Source organism: Mycteria americana, chromosome 2 (genome assembly GCF_035582795.1).
Source record: "Mycteria americana isolate JAX WOST 10 ecotype Jacksonville Zoo and Gardens chromosome 2, USCA_MyAme_1.0, whole genome shotgun sequence".
NCBI lineage: Eukaryota > Metazoa > Chordata > Aves > Ciconiiformes > Ciconiidae > Mycteria > Mycteria americana.
The window spans coordinates 55,121,987-55,140,912 of record NC_134366.1 but is presented as its reverse complement, the minus strand read 5'-3'; the positions used below and the strand labels follow the sequence as shown (position 1 = coordinate 55,140,912).

Sequence of the window (18,926 nt, the reverse complement as noted above, 5' to 3'; positions counted from 1 at the left end):
AGGAACATTGCTCCCTCTGTACTTGGTGGGTCCCCCTCGCACTTTGGCTTCAGCTGTAAAGCAGTAGCTTTACACTCTGGCTTTCCTTAAGGGAAAGTCACGTTCCTCAGGGGAAGGCAGGTCTGAATGGTTGAGAAGTCTGAGGAGACATGCTTGACTCTTTACAGGCTGTGCTTTGCTCTTTCCTAAGTACCGTACAGATATTGCCTATTGCCCAGTTGTTGGCATGCCAATATCTTCTTGACCAACTTTCCTTTGTTCCCTAAGTAGTGAAAGCAACTGTGCTGAGAAGAGCACGTGTGTGTGTGTGCGTGTGTGTGTGTGTGTGTGTCTGGGAGAGAAAAGATAAAAAAATACAGGGTATATAGGGTCAAACTTGAAGGTCTTTCCTTGACAGTTACCAGTCCCAGGTATGTTAGAGAAGGAAATGCATCAGCTACTGATAGTAAGAGATTTAAAGCCTCAAGCAAGAGGCTTAAGGATCCTTTCCGAGAAAGGCAGTCTGACAGTTTTGGATGTTAATGACATTTGTATAAAATGTCCAGCTCTAATTCTGAATCTTACTGACAGCAAAAGAAATGCCATCTGTGCGTAAGCCACACCTGACTTTCCTTCCCTCTCTCTGCAATGCCTTTTTTTACTGCCTCTAGCCCGTTTCCTTCAGAATTTGGGCCCATGCTAATTCCTATGTAATTTAAATTGGAAGCAAATAAAGGGGGCATCCTCAGGGCTGTGATAGTGGTTTGCTGTCTGCTTTACATCCATTCCCTTTGGGGAATGGGTCCGTGGTGAATCTCTTATCTAAGCAGTTGGTGGATGTCTTCTTTAAAGATACCTATCTAGTCATGCAATGTGAGTGATGGGAACAGGCTTGTGTGTGATGTGCTGTAACTTTTGCAGGCTTTAATAGATGAAAGGTAGCTCCTCACCCCGAATTAGATTTTTCTGGGATTTGAGATAGTAACTATTTAGCAAGTTTTTGTGGAAATGTGGCAGAGGAAGTGGCACAAATTATTGTCAAGGTATTTTGGAGGGGGTGGTGGTGTAAGGATTCAAGACACCTTCACTTCAGGGGGAATGCTGCATTTTACCTGGGAGCAAGCTTTTCTAACACTGGGTTATTCTGGACTCCATAGACTAGGCCATGACTGTCCCGGGGTAGCGCAGGCTGGGACTGCAGGCAGCGTTGAACAGGAAGAAAGTAAGGAGGGATGGCTGGGGTTTGTTTTCCCAGAGAGATATAGGGCTGTCTCGCACTCACTAAATTTATTAAAATGAGGAATTTCTTACAAAAAAGGAATTGCACAGTTGCAAAATTATGCATTCAAAAGTCAGCAGGCCTGGACTGTGGGGCCCAACCTTTGGAAAGCTCTTTGGTAGTTGAAGTTTGTGGTATTTTCAGCTCAAAAGTGGTGCCTACTAGATACTATTGAGCTCCTAAAGAATGCAAAATGGTTGTTAAGATGGTTTTTTTTGTCGTTGTTTTTAGCACGCGTTGCTTGTGCAAATGAGAACAAAGTGGGGATCTTAGGAGTTGGGGATCCCCATCTCGGCGGAGCGGGCTGCGGGGCTCCCCTTGCGCTCCTTGGCCCCGAAGGGTAGGGAGAGCAATGGCACAGCTACGCGTTGGCAATTCCATCGGTCCTTTCCCGCCGCGCGCTCAACTCGTTAATATGGTTTCTGTTTAACACCACTTGTGGTTCTAGTTATTGTCTACTGAAAACCGGACCGAACCCACCAAACTCATTTCATGCTGGTCACCAAAACAACCCACTAGCTAATAACTATTGGGTTGCTACCGAGCCAGACTGCGCTCGCAGCGGTGAGGCGGAGATGAAAGGCCCTGTATTCCATTACCGCACTCCTGAGCGAGCCGCTCCTTGGGGCGACTAGGATTTCTTGCTGAAAATGAAAATGTATCACCTCTCACTCAATGCATATTGCCTGTCAGGAGCGAACGAGCTGGCTTTTAATGACTCAGTTTCTCTGGGGAGAGGCATTTGTGTAAGAAAGGTGGACGGGATAATAGGCATCTCCTCGCACCCCGGCTGAAACCCAGCTGTCTCGCAATAATTCATCTATCTGGCTTGTTCCTGCTTTTCGTGATAGGCCAGCGGCCTGTTCTAGAGAAACCTTGGATATTTTCCCTACCATAAGCACCTACTTAAATGAAGGACTGGTTGCTTTAATCAAGTGTTATTTCTCAGATACTACTTTTATGAGGTCGAGAGTGTGTTTCTGCTTGCACAGTGAGAGCACTTGGCTTACGTGTTTCCTTTCGTACAGCCTGCATTAAAATAGTCAGACTGTGATTATCTTAAATGTTTTCATTTTCTCTTTTGATGTAGCACATTTGGGAAAAAAAAAATAGCGGTGGGGGAAGGAGAGAGAGCCAGGGAGGGAGAAGAGGAGGTTTGGCAGGAAAGTGACCTTGTGTGAGCGCAGTAACCATGGAGAAGCTTATCTTTAAATGGTAGTATCCAAACTTATAACTAGCCCCTTTTGACTCACACCGCTGTTACCCAGACCATGGGCGCTGCGTGTTTCGGCATGCGAGGCATGCAGCGGTACGAGGCACCGCCATGCTGAGAGCGCGCAGCACTATGGAGACGCCGCAGCCCAGGACCTGTCTTCCTCCACACCCCTGCGGGGAGAAAGGGAGCGGACCCGCTTGGGAAATGGCTGGAGGCCAGATTACGGCATTGCTGGGATGGCCGAGGGCCGGGAGCGGGAAGGGTCACGCCGTCTGTCTGTCCTGCAGGGAGGCATGTCATGGGGACGACCATTGTCAGGGCGGTCACGCACGTTTTGTCCCCAGGCAGCATCGTTTTGTTTCTTAGCTACTCTTCCAAAACGATTTGAAGCAAGCGAAACCCCAATGGCTGGAAGCAGAGCACAGGGGTTTGGGTCCCTTGGAGAGCTGAATTTAAAAGCATCCAGGGCTCGATCTTCTTTGCATCATCGGGGGCTTTTACACCGCTGCTCAGGCGTGCTCAGAGGGGCTCAAGACACACACAGCTCCTGGTCTGCAGGTGTATGCATGGGTCTGTGCAGGAAATGTCTTGTCACTTATGTTCCTGAGTGCTAGGGTGCAAAAACTGCATAATGAAAGTTTTGCACAAAGAAAAGGAAATCGCACCGAGGAAATCTGTTCCTAAATCAATGAGTAACAGGTGTTGTAACTGTGATAAGTAATGAGAAAATACATATGTTAGTGTTTTGGACACTGAGGGTGGAATTCATCTTGTCTAGCTCCAGCTATTCAGAAGTAATGTGTCTGGTCTGAGCTACTTATCTGGGCTCCTCTTCAGTTAATGGAGAGAGAGAGATGTGGGATGGATTACTCTCTGCAGATGCCTATCTTCCTCCACTAACTACAGGGGGAGCCTACCCGGCTCCCTGGCCTCTGAGATGGCTGAAGATAGCTGAGATAGATCCCGCCCCTGCAGTCAGCTGGGTGATAAAGCACCCTGATACTGCTTTAACAGCTTGACTTCAACAGATATTGGGAGCTGCTGAAATACGTTCCCACCACAACGGACTGCGGGGGAGGTACTCCAGACTACTGGGAAACTCCGACAACACGCAATGAAATGTATCCTTAGTGAAGGCTGGTAGCAGAAGCTATGTCCAAATTCAAATTTCCATCCTAAGTGCAGTGCCAAACACTGATCTTCCCAAATTTCCATGTACTCCAGCTGCTTTGATTCAGCTCCAAACTCCAGCAGACACTGTCTGCCCTCACTTTGGGGGCTAAGAAATGTAGGCAAAGAGTTGTAGTGAGGGGTGGAAAAGCAAAGAGTTGGTCTTTCGGAAGGAGGAGTGTTCACTTTCTTAAAGTTAGTGACATAAGTAGAAGTGGTTGGCTTATGGGTGGATGCAAATGGAGAGCAGTAAGTGTTCAGCAATGGAATATGGAGGGGTGCTCACCATGTGTCTTTGGGAACTCGCTATAAGTTTGTCTGCAGATTTTTTGCAAGGCTAGAAAGTTTGGTTTTCTGACTAGCCTAATAAAAACACCATCTTCCAGGTAGGTGAAGAAGTATGGCTGTGCAGGTAGGTGTGGAAGAGCAAGGGCTTGGTATGTGCTGAACTTCAGCGAGAAAAATAATGCAGCATAGAGACATAGACAGTGTCCTGTTATTTATTCTTTCTTTGTCTGATTTCCTTCAGACTTCAAAAAGTATACCCACTTCCATGGGGATTGTACACTACATGTGCCATGTCTGAAATATTAAAGTCCTTTAATTTTGGAAATATCGACGTTAAAAAAAAATAGTTTGGACATTTAAAAAAAAAATTGGTTAGAAAACAATGTGAGTTTTTTTCTTTTCGCTCATTGATATGCATAGCCATTTTTAATCTTTCTTTAGATTTCTCTGAAAAACTGCAAAAATTTTCTTAAAAAATGTGTCTGAGAAAAAGCTTAAAATAATTTTAATAAAAGTTATGGAGTAAAGTTAAAAATAAAATTACTCACAGTTTTTCTGAAATACAAGAAAACTCTGGAATAGCAATGTAAGTGAGCATGATTTAGTGTAATTATTCAGTGTAAATTATTCATATTCATAAGCACTTCAAATCTCAGACTTTAGAAAGCAACTTTCTGTGGCAAGGTCTCATTTCCTCCCTCTGTAGATATTTGATATTTGAATTTCATCCTACATCTCTCCTACCTGCAGAGCTTCCTAGCTCACCTACTCCGAGTGCGTTCCCAGCTCAGGCTGCAGAAACCCTTTGTCATAGTTTTAATTTTGGTGAGGATTGAAGGAGCCTTTCTGTGCGGTGAGAGACTGTGCCCAGTTTAGTTTAGGCACATTTCTAGGGGAGCAGAGGTATTGAGCAGCTTCCTGAAGATCTAGCTGACTCTTTAAGGATCATAGGCCCAGAATATGCAGCATCTTTCTCATATCCTTTCCTTCCTCAGAGCCCTTTACTCGCCCCTTCTGCCCTTCAGGATTCAGTTCAAATTTACCTTCTGTGCTTCAGCATGGTCCATGCTCCTCCGGCTGTGCAGTCAGAGGGTTTACCTTCAGCTGTTCTTCTCCCTTATTCTCCATCATTTTACACAGGTAGCACTACTCTGTTGCTGTTATTTCTGAGATGGCATCTATGGCCACCAGTCAAAGATGAGTGCCCATAGCGCTTTGTATCATAAGGACATGTATTCCTGTCCCCAAGAGAAGAGAGTGTGGAAGAAGAATGTGAAGAAAGATGAAAGGGTGATTTGGCAGATTTCTGCGGGGAATTTTTCCTGCTGGAAAACACGGGTGGAAATGCTGAGGAGTTGGAGGAAGGAGCTCTGCCTTTATAAGGCTCTTGTTTAGACAGAAACTCTTTCCAGTTTGATGATCCAAGATGGTATTGTGATAACTAATGAATTAAGTGGTACTAGAAGCCATGAAAGACTTAAAACTTCCTGGGTACCTGAAGGGCCTAAGTAAATGCTGATTAACACCCCCTCTCCCCCGCAACTGTGCATTGCATGAACAACCTCTTGCAGTACAGAGGAAAAGTATCCAGGACTTCTTATCATTTAAAGGAAATGAATGCACAGAGCAGGATGGATTTTGCAGTCCGAAAGCATATAAAGAAAAAAATAATGCAGGTTGACCACTTTTAAATGGTGATAATAAAGGCTTATACCTCAAGTATAGGTTGCTGTAGTTCTTGAGAGCAAAGGAACAGAGCTTATGCTGTCAGGTGTCTGTTCTGTCTCATTAAACTTTTCCTAATTAACAGGCTGAGATTGATTGTTCTTATTGACAAAGAAGAATTAAGTACACAGAGCTTTAACAATAAAGGAGAGCTGTTAACAGGCAGCCTCTGATGAGGGGACTATTTTTTATTGGCATTGGGCTGCAATGAAGACTGCAAACATCTCTGCTATAACTCACTCCTTGCAAAGGCAAGGAACTGTCTTGCAGGGAAAACAAAGCAGTAAGACAGCAGAAAACAAAGAACCTGGTTACAGTAAGCAAACAAACAAACAAAAAAAGAACCTGCTGGCCAGCAGGGGATGAAAGGGTTGCATGTGGTTTCAGAAGTGCCCGTGAAGACAAAGGTTTTATGTGAGATGGCTGTAGCACTTCTTGTAAGCGGCTTCAAATAGGAATGCGTGTGGCATCTCGTGGGAACGCTTGTGTGCAGAATTGATTTGGGTCTAAAAGATTCCCACAAGTTGTGGTAGGAAGCAGTAAAAGCAATAGCTTGTCAATTAACAGGGCCTTTGTTTGCCAAACATTTTATGAAGAGTCCAAGACCCTTCTGACTGGTGTTACAATGAAGGAAAGGCTGAGAAGAGTAGGAGTGCTTGGCTTTCACTTTTGTCACCCTTTCAGTTTAAATAAACTTGGATGTCACAGGTTTGGGGTTGTTATCGGATAAAAATAGTTAATGATTTTACATTTGCACACGGCCCTCTGTGTCCTGAGACAAGATATCTTAGTCTGCACAATACTGCTAAACGAATTTACACAAAAGGGCTTAATTAACTGTGTAATACCTACTTGTTTTCCTTTGTCCAATTTTCAAAAGAAAAAAAAAAATTAAAGATTGGAGGCAATACATTGCTACAAGTGGGGCTTCAGGTTTTAGTTTTTTCCCCTCTCTCAAGTCTGACCTCTGCATCACTTTGGGTGCCATATTTTTTTAGTTAATCGTGCTGTAGCCATTGACTTTGTTCATATTTAATGTATTTTGTAGAAGACGTAAAGTGAAACTTGGGATCATTAAGTTTGAATTGCTGTTGAGATCTAGTGTGATTGCTAAATTCCATCTTGACTTGCTATCAGTCTGCCTAAAGTCTCCTTGCTCTCCCCACTGTCTCCTACAGCATTGCTTTTGTTTTCTGCCCCGGAAGCATTTTGTCTTGATAAGGGAGCAAGTTTCCAACCCTGCCTGATAAACTATTCTCCAGCTGGGATATGTAATAAATTAACATTTCTTACAACAAACCAGTCATATAGAAAGACTCCTTGGATTCCATCAACTTTTTAAATGTTAATGAACGTATTTATTACTTTTGTTGCCTTATTTAATGATGGAGACAAACACATTGGATAGTCAAGGGGAGGAAAATGATACCCAGCAAATTATTTTCAAGATAATGACAGGCTGTAACTTTTTTATACAACTCATCCTCTTCGGCTGAGAGCAGGATAGGCAGAATAATTCATTGGCTGTCAAAATAGACATGGGAAACAGAAAAGAAGGAAAAAGTTCTTTGAGACATGACAGTGATTTACTTATTCTGCCTTTAACCTGTCAGAAATAAAATTTGACTAGGAGCCAAACTACCTTAACATCTTTGGCACTCTGCTGTGGGTACATCAATCTGAAGGAAAGATGCAGAAATCCTTGTGGGCAATCCGGGGTTAGAGTCAGCAGTGGGATGTAAGCCCCCAGCTTCCACCGTAGGTGCATAAATATGAAAGGTGAGTCCTTAAAAATGGTTTCTAACTCTAGTGATAGAAATTGCCTGGATGTCTTAACTTTCTTCCAGGAAGTCCTGCTCCCATGGTACCTTAACTTCTGTCCCAAACATGACTAGAACACCATTAAACTTGACAATCCCAAGCTTCATTGAAAACCCAAGAAGTTTTCAGCTCTCTGCCAGAAGCTTTGTAACGAAGCATTGAGATTTTCTACAGAAAGCAGATGTGTGTGTGTGTGGTTGTTGTTTTTTTTTTTTTTTTTTTTTTTTTTTTTAAACTGGAGTTTAGCGGCATTACTCAATATTTTGTGCTAAAATCATTGAAATGGAAATTTCTTTATCGCCCCTACTTGGGTGTCAGAGCCAAGGCAATTGAAAGTGCAAAGTCCGGATTTCCAGCAGGCTCAGATCTGATGTTTGAGGCATCTGAGCCCAAAAGGATTTGAGTAGCTTGCATGCTTTGTGTTTCTTTTCCCTTTTTTCTTTTCTTTCTCCAGAACACAGCACCAGGAGTTTTCTGAGAGTAGGACAGAAGCTAATGTGTCCTTGCCAACAGTATCTTTCTTCACAGGAAAAAACAGAGCTGGCCTCAGCTCTGAGAGCATACCAATGAGGAGAGTCTTGTTCCTTTTGCTATCCTCTGCCTTGCACCCAAATATTCAAAAGGCTGAACAAAAATTTGAAAATGAGACAATGTATGTGAAAATAATTTATTCCAAGAAGTCTAAGGATTTTGTGCTTTTTCAGTGCTCAGTCTGTTCTCTGCCCCCTCTCCTAGTTGCAGCATAACTTTCCTTCTCCTGGATGCAGCTGAATAGCAATTCTTCCTAGCAATCTCAGTTGCTGATGCACTATTTATTCTTTCAGCAGGCAACTGAACTGCCCTGCTCTCTGTCTTTTGAGGTCAGTTTTTTTAATTCCCCAAGGTTCCTGCAATTACCATTCCTCCCCCATCTAGGTTTTTTAGTGCTGCACTTAAGCAAGTATGGGTATGTACATGTCTGGGACCACGCAGGGAGGGAAAATCCTATGTTTATTATATCTTCTACTATCCACCGCTCTTTGTAGTTGACATGCACATGTAAAATTTCTTATCAGCAGTACCTGCACAGCATCTGCTTTGCAAGATGACTTTGTCTTTTTGACTGTGAACCTGATTCTAACACAGTGAGCATTTTATAAAGTAGCTAAATGGGAATAGGACCCATAAAAGTTGACACCTGGTGGAAACCAAGCCAGGGAGGCATTTTCTTTCCCCGTGGTGTTGTTACATTCCTCGTGGTCAGCAGTAATAGCTCTGCCTCCTGAAGTATGGGCTGTGGGGTTTTACATCGTGTGCAAATGGGCATCGCTTGAAGCTTTAGCGCTTACAGTATTTGGAGGACACATTCTTGCTTCCTGAGTATTCAGTGCAGCAGAGGTAACAGCAAGCAATTACATAAAATGAGGAGTAAGTTCTGGGCTAATTTGAGGGCTGAGGGGGATGGAAGGAGAAGAAACATGCTTGTGCATCAACAGAAATATCATCAACCTGTGTAGCATGTTTGCTGTTGTTCCTCTGAGACTGTTTCTGCAGTATTTCTCTGAGTCAGATAAGAGATACATCTAATGACCAAAAGTACTTTTTGCAGTTTTCATAATGAGTGCCTGTGTTTCTGTTTCTAAATATCTTATCCGGCTGCCTCTCATTGCCGTCAGTTTCTGGGAAATCCTTTATCTCAGACTTTCTTCAAACTTACGGAAAGAGAAGGTGGCAAAGTTCCCAAAGTAGAGTTGGATTTTGCTTACTTGTTCCCTGATACTGCTCTTCAAACTTTAATGAGTAGCCGGTATACTCTGACTATAATAAATTTTTGATTCCTGTCTGATTTTTCATGTAGGGCAATGGGTTTCAAACAGAGAGGATGTTCCATTCTTAGGATGTGACAAGGTTTAGCGGAGGGGAGCCAAGTCATGCTTAGGGAATAATTTTTTCCTTCATGATGTAGTGGTTGCAAAACAACATGGACAGTGCACGGTGCTCCAAGGGGAGCAAGCAGGGCTCAAACTCACTGGGACCCTGGAGCTGCTACAGCAAGGGAAGGTGTCAGCTTGCCCACGAAAATCCAAGGGTATCCAGATGGTACAGAGATAAAAATCTGCAAATTCCAGCTCCCCACAAATTCCTTCATCTCTCCTTCTTTTTGAACTCTATCTTTTTCTAAATACTTATGTTTAGTAAAGTGGGGAAGCACACATAAGATGTGTCCTGGAGGTGGGCAGATGAAAGCAAAGGCAAAAAAAGAATTAATAATTTCTGGTGTATGGGATTTATACAGTATTTGTGCTCTTGCAAGCAAAGTAAACCAGTCATACAGGGCGCAGGAGCTTTAAGTCAGTATCACAAAAATAATTTCTAAAATCTCATTTGAAATTCATATCAACTTTTATCAGATGGAAGACTTTCTCCTAGGGATGACACTTGCCCATGAAAGGAAAACTAAAATAAAATGTAGCATACCACACATGCCCAGTCAGAATAGCCTGAAATATTAATATCTAGAATGCCAACAAGCATATTTGTGGTTCAACTACAGAATAAATAACAATTTAATATTATTAATTAAAAATTATTTAAGCATACAGTCTCTGGGTAGTGTATAACATCGAATCTATTAAACCCTGCTTCCCCATTTCCCCAATGCAGAACAGTCATTTAGATAAAATTTAGTCTGCAAAATTACTGGTTTAATAAATCAGAATCAATACTTTGAAAATGTGTAGGAGTGTGACAATTTGTCTTCAACAACTGAAACACCAGACTGAAGACGTCAGCCCTATGAAATATTATCAAGAAGTTTCTCTCCAGTCTGTTGACAGAAATGATTTTTTTTTTTTGAGGGCTCAGGGTTTCAACATTTCAGTGCAGAAAAGAGAGCAATGAAAAGAAACAGAATAGAAATTTTCAAACATGGTAGCTTATGATTGTGCTCTTAGTTTTGGCTTTCGGTTCCAAAATCTAAATGGCCTCAAATAAGTCAGTGCTGAATACCACCGCCTCATACTCAGGTGAGAAAGTCTTAACAGCACTGGCTTTGAAACCCTGGCCCTAGGGAACAAGTTTGCTCTAGCCCTTTTAAACCGACTTAATTTAGACTCGATGTCTCCTCTTTTTATCTGAATTAAACAATGCTGAACTTAAAAGGTTACAAATATTAAAATGAATGCGGTTTTCTATGATAAAATTGAGATAACTTTGTTCGTGGTATAAAAACGAGAAACTAGTTATGTCCACTGCATAATTTTATCACCTATTGCTAGAGCACTGCCAAAACAGCAGACTGCTGTCTTTGGAGATTGCTATGTGCTATCTCTAAATTTTGCAAAACAAAGTTGTTTTTCATGTAATCCTGCATGACCCATGATTTCCTGGTTTAATTAGGTTCATTTCAGTGGTGTTAACTTAGGGATAGGTTGAGTCCTGCATTTGTAACTTACTGTTTTGATACTCAAGAGCAAATACTGGCAAAGTTTACAGTAACATCTTGTGTAATGGCTTGGAGGCTGAATGGAAAATTTAGTCTAAATGGATTGTTTTGCCGTACTGCAAAAAAGTAATATGATGGGGGGGAGAGATGGCTTTTTTTTTTTTCTTTTTTTAACTGGAACATCCCCAGTGAAATGGAAAAAGTTGAGTGTGCGTGGGTACCTCTATATGCATATGTGTGCGTATGCCTGTATTTGTTTTTGTGTGTGTGCACATGTATGAGTGCGTTTGTGTGAGTGCATGTATTGCTGTGCATGAGTGCTTACGTCCTTCGGTCTCTGTGTGTGTGTGCACTTAGGTCTATGCGTCTCTGGATGCCCCTGTCTGCGTGGCCCTGAGTGTCCGTCCCCGTGTGTCCCCACGTACCCCAGTGGGTGCGTGCGCGCCCCCGCCCCGCCGCGGGGTGGCGCTGCCGGGCGCGGCCCCGCCGGGCGGGCGGGAGCTTCGCGCTGTTGCCCAGCGCCACCTGGCGGCGGCGGCGGGGAGCGCGCCTGCGGGCGGCGGCGGGCGGGGACAGGCGGGGTGGGGGCGGCCTGGTCCGGCGTCACGGCGTTTTTTAAGTGGTCACCTTAAAAAACAATATGGAAATAGGTTTGTAGTAGTAGATTTTTTTTTAAAAGACCTGGAGCCATAAGGTGAGAAGGCAGTCAGAGAGCTAAAACTTCTTCAGTGAAGAATGAATTGTTAATATGGCTGACATTCCTAATGTCGGGATTTGGCAGGGTTACCTCAGCAACGCCTCGGTGGGCTCAGCCTTAGTCAAGCCTTGTGAGAAGACGTGTCGCACCAAGGCGCACACAAGATCCATCATCAAAAAGCAGGCAGGCAAGTGGCAGGGGAAACAGCTGCGAAATTATCCCCTGGCCCTGGTGGAGCCACTCGCGGGGTAACATTGGGCTGTGTGGAGGGTGGAGAGGTTTGGCCTCGCCTGCCACCGAGCCTGGCCGAAGGGTGTTTGCTTGCCTGTTTCCGGTGGCACATGCAGCTGCAGAAAGTGAAATTCAGTTCAGAGGGATACGAAAGGAGACATTACCCCAAGCGGAGATAACTGTACCAGTAGACAAGTGCCGTGAAGTGCTACAAGCGGCCTGATGGACTGTCCCCGGGTTCAGAAACTCCTAAGCAGAGAAATGGCCAAAAACTAAACGGACAATTAATCTTAATAACAGACATTTAATTTGAACCATATTCAGAGATTCCATCATCTCTGTTTCTGCATACAGTAAAAACCCAATTTAAATATAATTTCCTAGAACCTGAAAGTACTTGACATTTTTTTGTGTTAGAGCTGACTTCCTAGCTGGTGGTGTTACCGTGTAGGTGCTTGAGTGATGCCTTTTAGTAGTGTTCCTGTTCTCTGCTTTTGCCTCTCTCCATAACCATTTCTCTGGTAATGAAATTTGGGTCAGCAGGGTAAAACTGTTGGATTTGATTTCTGGTGACAGTGCAGTTTTTGAAATAAACTTTTGCATATATAGATTGACAAAAAATTTGCAATACTAGAATGACAGGCATTAATATATGGCTTTTGTGTTTCAGCCTAATTAAAATGATAGGACAATACAAAGGAAGGAAATCTAAACAGTTGTGCTCCACTGGGGAGTTAAAAAAGGCGATATTGAGTTGGAGTCTAGTCAGCTGCAAGTGCTAAGTTCAAGTTGTTATTTATTATCAGAATGAAGATAAATGAAATCACCAGTCATTAGCTCACAATGTGTAAAGAGCTCTGAAATGTCTTTGCACACACAGCAGACTCCCAAGCGGCTGTTGCAGCTAGCACTGCTCAACACAGCCTCTCTGCCTCCGTGCAGCAGTTAACAGGATGCAGTGGCTTTGCTGCAGGGTTATACACACTCGACTTACCTTCTCTTCAGCTAATTTGCTGTGTAAGGCATGCCCACACAGTGAAGCAAGCTGACAACAGCATGGCACGAGTGGGTTACTGAGTAGAGTACTTTGCTTAGGAGGTGGTGGCTGGTTGGTAGCCACAGTCCTGCGTGGGTTAGCTAGTCAGTGTTCATACGGCCACTGAAGTCAGCATATAGGGACAAATTTAAGCTGCAACTTTAAACTTGCTAACAGTTACCCGTTTGCAAGGCTGGGAATGAAGTAAGGGACTGGAGACGTTTGTAACCACCCCGGTAAACAGAAAATAGGTTCTTGGGTGATGGGCCTTCCTCTTTTAGACCTAAGGGGCAGCAGGGCCAGCAGGCATCTACTCCCCTTGTTCTTTTAGGCTAACTAGCAGGAGGATCCACCCCATGAAGTAAATAATTAGGAGGGCCTGTGCAAAGTAGTATTATAATTTAGAAGGAGAAGCAATCTATGCCCTAGTAATTCCCATTTACCTTTTATTTCCCTTGTCTCTGAAGGGAAGGGCCTAGGGATGGTGTAGTAGACATGTAGAATAAAATGTAGACATTTTATTCCTTTTTCCCTTTCCTTTCTCTCATTTTCCCTCTAGCAGAGAATGACTTCCTAATCCTGGGAAGAAGCTACCCGCCTGAGTTTCTGTTGGGGCAACCCTGGCCGCCATGTGCTTGACTTCTCATAGGGAGACAAGAGGGTTGTTTTCTTTGAGCCATCACTGATTCACTCACAATTGACTATTTAAAAAGAAATATCGTGGGCTACTTAACCAGTGTCTTTGTATTCACTAGGGCTCTTATGGACGCCTTTCCATTGTGCATGTTGTTGCACTAACCTGTTCAAGTACTTTGTATATCCAAATCCTCTGCTTGTTCAGACATAAGGATCTGCAGACTGAGGCAGAAGAAAGATTCATCTGGGCAAGTGGCTTGTCTCCAGCAGCAGCTATAAGGAGATGTTAATTTAATAGTCCTCCTAATACAATGTATGAAGTTTTACCACTATTTTTTCAGAAAACTAAGAGATGGTGAGGCCAGGACTGTGCTAATTAAAAAGTATAGTAGAAATATCAATTATAAAACCCTGGGGAGGACAGATTGACTTAATCCCTGCAGCATTATGTAGAGCCCCATCACACAGCTACAAGAAGTCAGAGGGACCAAGGAGTTTTCGCTTTGGATGTAGTTAGGAATGTCACAGGTTTTGCTCTAGGCTTTCCAGCTCCTCTGAGAGGGCACAGTGGAAGGCAGAGGGGTGGAAGCCAGTGCTGTCTCAGGCAGCAGAAGCTACAGAGTCTGTCTTCAGGATGCAGAGGGAGACTGGCTTACTTTAGGAGAATTCAAAGGTGCCTGAGGTGTTGAGGCAGCTGAAGGGGGATCAGTTGTTATTTACTAAAAGCTTAATCATGCATTTGGGTTATTTTTTTGTATCTTTACTCCACTACTACTAGTCTGTGCTTTTAAGTAAACATGCTCTTTTAACCATTGTTTTCTCTTGCTGACAAGGCTGCTTCTGAGTGATGTGGAACACGTTTACTGTACAATGGGGGATCCTTTACTGGGATAATAGGATGCTCTCAGTAAGTGCCAGGTCTCCAATGAGCTACTGCAGGGTAGACAGAGCATGGCAGTGTTTGCCTCTGCAGCACCTTCTTGGGTCACTTACAGGGATGACGTTCCAAAAACTAGGAGAGGAAAAAATGTCTTCCAGTGACTAGCAATAACTGAGAAAACTCTGGCATATGGCAGGCTTTGAAAAGCACTTATGGTTTTAAGGAGAGAATGTGACATACAGATGTTGGGCTAGCATTAAATAGCTACAAATGAAAACTGGACAAACATGACAAGTTCTGGGAGTTTGCATCCTGTGAGCAGAGCATTGCCTCACGTTGAAGGAAATGTCCTAGCAGATACGCCAGTCGCAAGAGGAACAGGATTAAAAATTATATCTGAATTTTCTTGAGTTTAGCTGTGGATGGTGGAACACATTACTTGTAGCTGTTAAAAATGAGATAAATGTTTTCGTGTTACTTTAGTGATAGCCCTAATGAAGAAGAATTTTAGGAAGTAGGGAAAGGTCCATATGACTTCAACTACAGCTATATCCCTGGACTGGTAACACCTTCTCTGGAGAAAGTGGGCATGTGGCCAACCAAGCTTAAGTATGAGCTCACCTTCCACTGGGACTGCCCGTCCTGCTTTCTTGAAAAGCATCTGTATGCAGGGCTTATTCACAGTGCTCTTTCCTTGGTTGTGGCTTGTCCTGTTGGAGACAGAAGAGGAAGCTTGATCTGGCTTCACACCTTATCCTTTCTCCCCACATGAAGGCAGGCAAAGAGCCAGCAGGAGAGCAGTGAAATACATTTCATGCTGGAACACTTAATCTCTACACATTTTCCCAGGGAGCATGGCTTTCCCCTTTTCTTGCACGGTATTTTCATGATACTGAATGTTGTCCGTTAATCTGATATCCTTGAGAACTGTCAAAAATAGAACACTCATGTGATTTGCAGGATTTATTTACCTTGCCCTAAAACATGGAAAATTCTCAAAACACAGGAAATGTATTAGAAGAACAAATCATTATACTGAGGAATTTGGTAAAAGGATGGTTACTTTTTTCCCTGGTGCTCCTCCTGCAATACAGACCATCAGGAGCAATAGCAGAGATGTATTTAGCCAAGCATGGAAAAAAACAGAGCACAAGTGTGTTTATGTCTCTCTGTTGGTAGAAAGCACATCATTTCTGTGTAATTTGCAATAGTGGAAAGGGAATTAGAGATGCCTTGAGCTATGCCGTACTGAGCTGGAGGGGAGGCAGAACAGGCAGGAGGTGAACAGGCAGAAGTGCATTTCCTTGGGAAGCTGAACAGGATTTGATAGAAGTAGTAGTGAAGCAGCCAGAGAGAGAAGTGGCTTCTTGTGTTCTCAGGCAGGAATTCCCTCTCCAGACACAGTTCTTTGAAAACTTTGTTGGCTAGTAAGAGTCTCTTGTTGATGTCATGAGAATAGGAGAGCCTAAAGACATCACCAGTAGGAATGTGTGAGTTGGAGTAAAATAAGAATTGATTGCACCTTGGAGTGAAATAAACTACTGTGAGAGACAGGCAGCGTTAGTGGTGATTTCATGCTGGGTGAAGCCAGCAGTGCCTGGGAGGCATGAGAACAAGATATTTCCAGGCCAGAAAGATTCCTGATCAACACTGGGTGGTAAGTGTTTCCCTCCCGCCTGACATTGCTCTTGCTGTAGCAATGCTGTAACGTGGTTTGCGTTCTCAGGCAGGATTGGCATGAGACTTAAGATCTGCTCTGGGGCTCTGAATTTCCTAAATCTGTATTTCTCCGTGTCTTAACAAGAGTCCTTCGACTGTGGTAGCATTTCCTTCTGCATGATGCATGGGTCAGTGCAGATGGGGTGTACATAACACTGTTAGCTGGGTCTAAGAGGCTTGCCAAATCCTCAACGGTGCTTCAGAGCAGGCCCCAGACAGTCCATAAACAAAGGCTTTGCCTGCGTATGGGAGAGCTGCTTGACAACTTATTTAATTACTCGGTGGAAAAAAGTTTAAACACTAAGAACTGAACGATGTGTCATGTTCTTCAGGAAAGAAAGTAGTCTCAGAGAATCACATCGTTATTATCCAACATATATGTAGGATATGCTAGGTCATGCTAAAAAGTCATAGAGAATATTCTCCTCGGTGCTGTTTCCTCTCAGTTTTACTGTGGCTCATTTACACTAAAACTTGCAATAAAAAAGTTAGGTGTGCTTGACGCTGCAGTATACTCAAGTGAGCTTTGATATCCAAAGCAATCTAGCCGTGGCAACACAGACCATTGCATGGGCTAATTTACACTGTAGACAAAGTTAACCACAGACAAGGTACTTTCTTAGTGAGGGAGCAGATACTTGTATTGTCCGCAGATGAGCCTGTGGGAGAGACCATTTTCCTTTGAGAAAGGAGACCTGGGCAACAAACAGATATTCACTTTGCCGGCAGCTGTGCTGGTTAAGATGTTACCATCCCCAGATGTTCGATATTCCCATCTTACATATGTTCCTCTCTCCTGAGCTCTGTCAGTGGAAGGGAGCCAGGAAGCACTTGCTAAATGGGCTTCAGGCAAAGTCAGTTGCATAAGCTCAAGCAGCTGATATAAGTGGCTTGAGATAACCTGACTGCCTTTGCCTGCAGCTCATGCAACCCTTCTCCCTGGCAAACCTGTGAGTATGGGATAGCCTCCAGTTGGCAATGCTTAGATCTGGAAAACAACTATCAGCGGGTGGTCTAGAGTCACAACTGCCACCCTTATTCATGCTTATCCCTTCCCTTGTGTTGGTCAGGAATGAGGTAGATGTTGTTTTAAACCACCTTTATGGTCCTTACATTTTTTAATTGCTAGAGGCCTTGTTCAGGTAACGAATCTCACTCAAGGCTTCTCTAACTTATTCCCTGTTTCTTGGGCCACTCTGTAAGATTAAAATTAGGTTCTTGTTTGTTCCTTACTTCCAGCACTCAAAGCAAACCTGGGTTGGAAACCCTAAGCTGGCCCAGCACTGAGTGTGGAGGACCTTGTTGTAGTGATGGAGCCTTGAAAGGGCTAGTTTAGCTTGCAGTGTTTGATGTTGTGAATTCTCTGCCTGAGTGACACGTGATCCAAACTTGCCTGCACGCAGCCTCCCCTCGAGCAGAGTGGGTAGCTGCTTCCTGGAAAAGATTTACCAGATTCTGGTTCATTGCCATAGGCGTTTGGAGGTTCCCAGCAGAAATCTCCTGTGTACAGGGAAAGCATTTTTCTAATTAAACCTACAGATTTCAGCCACCTCTGTGAAGCTGTGTAGCCATCTTGGCTAATTCGGCTCCTAGGGAACAGGCAGCTGAGTGAAAGAAAACAGAGGTCTGGTGTGGCATCACGGTGGGAGGACTTGGCTGGGGCTGGCTCGCGGAGCTGCACGCGGCTCAGTTCCCAGCCGTCCTTTTGCTGAGGAAAGCTCCCCAGGAACCCACTGTCAAGAGCCCCGCAGTGATACCACTGCAAGATACGCTGCTGCCATGGGTTGCTTGGGCTCACTGCTGGATGAACGGGTTCATTGGATCTGTAGTACAACTGCATGGCGGGGAAAACAAGCCAAGCAAGGGGATCGGATCTGTGACATGAGATAAAAATGGCAATTTACAGAAGAAAAATATTTCTGTGAAAAACACAAGTCCCCAGAGATGGGGAGGAGGAGAGAAAAGGCTCAGATACTGAGAGAGGGAAAAGGAGAGAATCACAGCATTGTAGTTGGTGTTGAAATTGTGTCATCTTGATGAATCTCAGCTTTTAAGTGTCCACGCAGTGCTAGCGCAGCCCTGTGTTCCTGCTTGGGTGGTTGTTCTTTACCAGCAGACATGACCTGTGTGAGCTTTGCATTGCTCCTGTGTTTCTGTGAGCCGTGCTCCCCGGGCTGTGTATGGGAGGCAAAATTTCTCCTTCCAGGTTTGCAGTGGTGAGGGGTCTTTATGGCCTTTGGATTTCCAAGAGGGATCAGAGAAACAAAAGGGTTCATTAGAAATTCTCCTTTCAACTAAGAGAAAAGCAGCAAGGATGAATCAGAGACGAATTTTTGCCACTGCTGGAGATTCCTAACAAGAAGGTGCCACACAGGCTGTTCTGCAACAGATTCCCAACAGCGTGTCTCAATTCAACTCTTTTAATTTTTCAATTTCAAGTCCAAATAAACATTATTTAGAGAAGAGTTTACTTGGGGTTTTGCATAATTTCTGTTCCATTTATTTCACTTCCATCTGATGAAATGCTCCATATAAAATAATTATTTTTTAAACAGTCTTGGTGGATTAGAAACATGGAGAAGTGGAAGTTGCAGATTTCTTTTTGAGCATTAGTGGTGGGAGCAAGAAAAGGGAGGAACTGCTGTTTTTCCTTTGAAATTTCACAAGCGAAACGTTGCTTTAAAAATATGTTAACTGTTGATTTTATGGTGCTCTTGGTTCTTCTGATTTTTGATGGAGAGGGACTTTAGTAATTCTCTTCAACATATACTGCAGGCAAAATCTTTTCCTTGTTTTGCTGCATTTAAAAATAGCCGCAAATATTG

General features: G+C 43.5%; 1 protein-coding gene across 1 annotated transcript in view; it reads left to right on the top strand.

Moving 5' to 3' along the window:
* Positions 1-18,926, top strand: part of BMPER (BMP binding endothelial regulator) — a 144,784-nt gene that overhangs the window by 38,606 nt on the left and 87,252 nt on the right. The gene's annotated exons all lie outside the window — the stretch shown is intronic.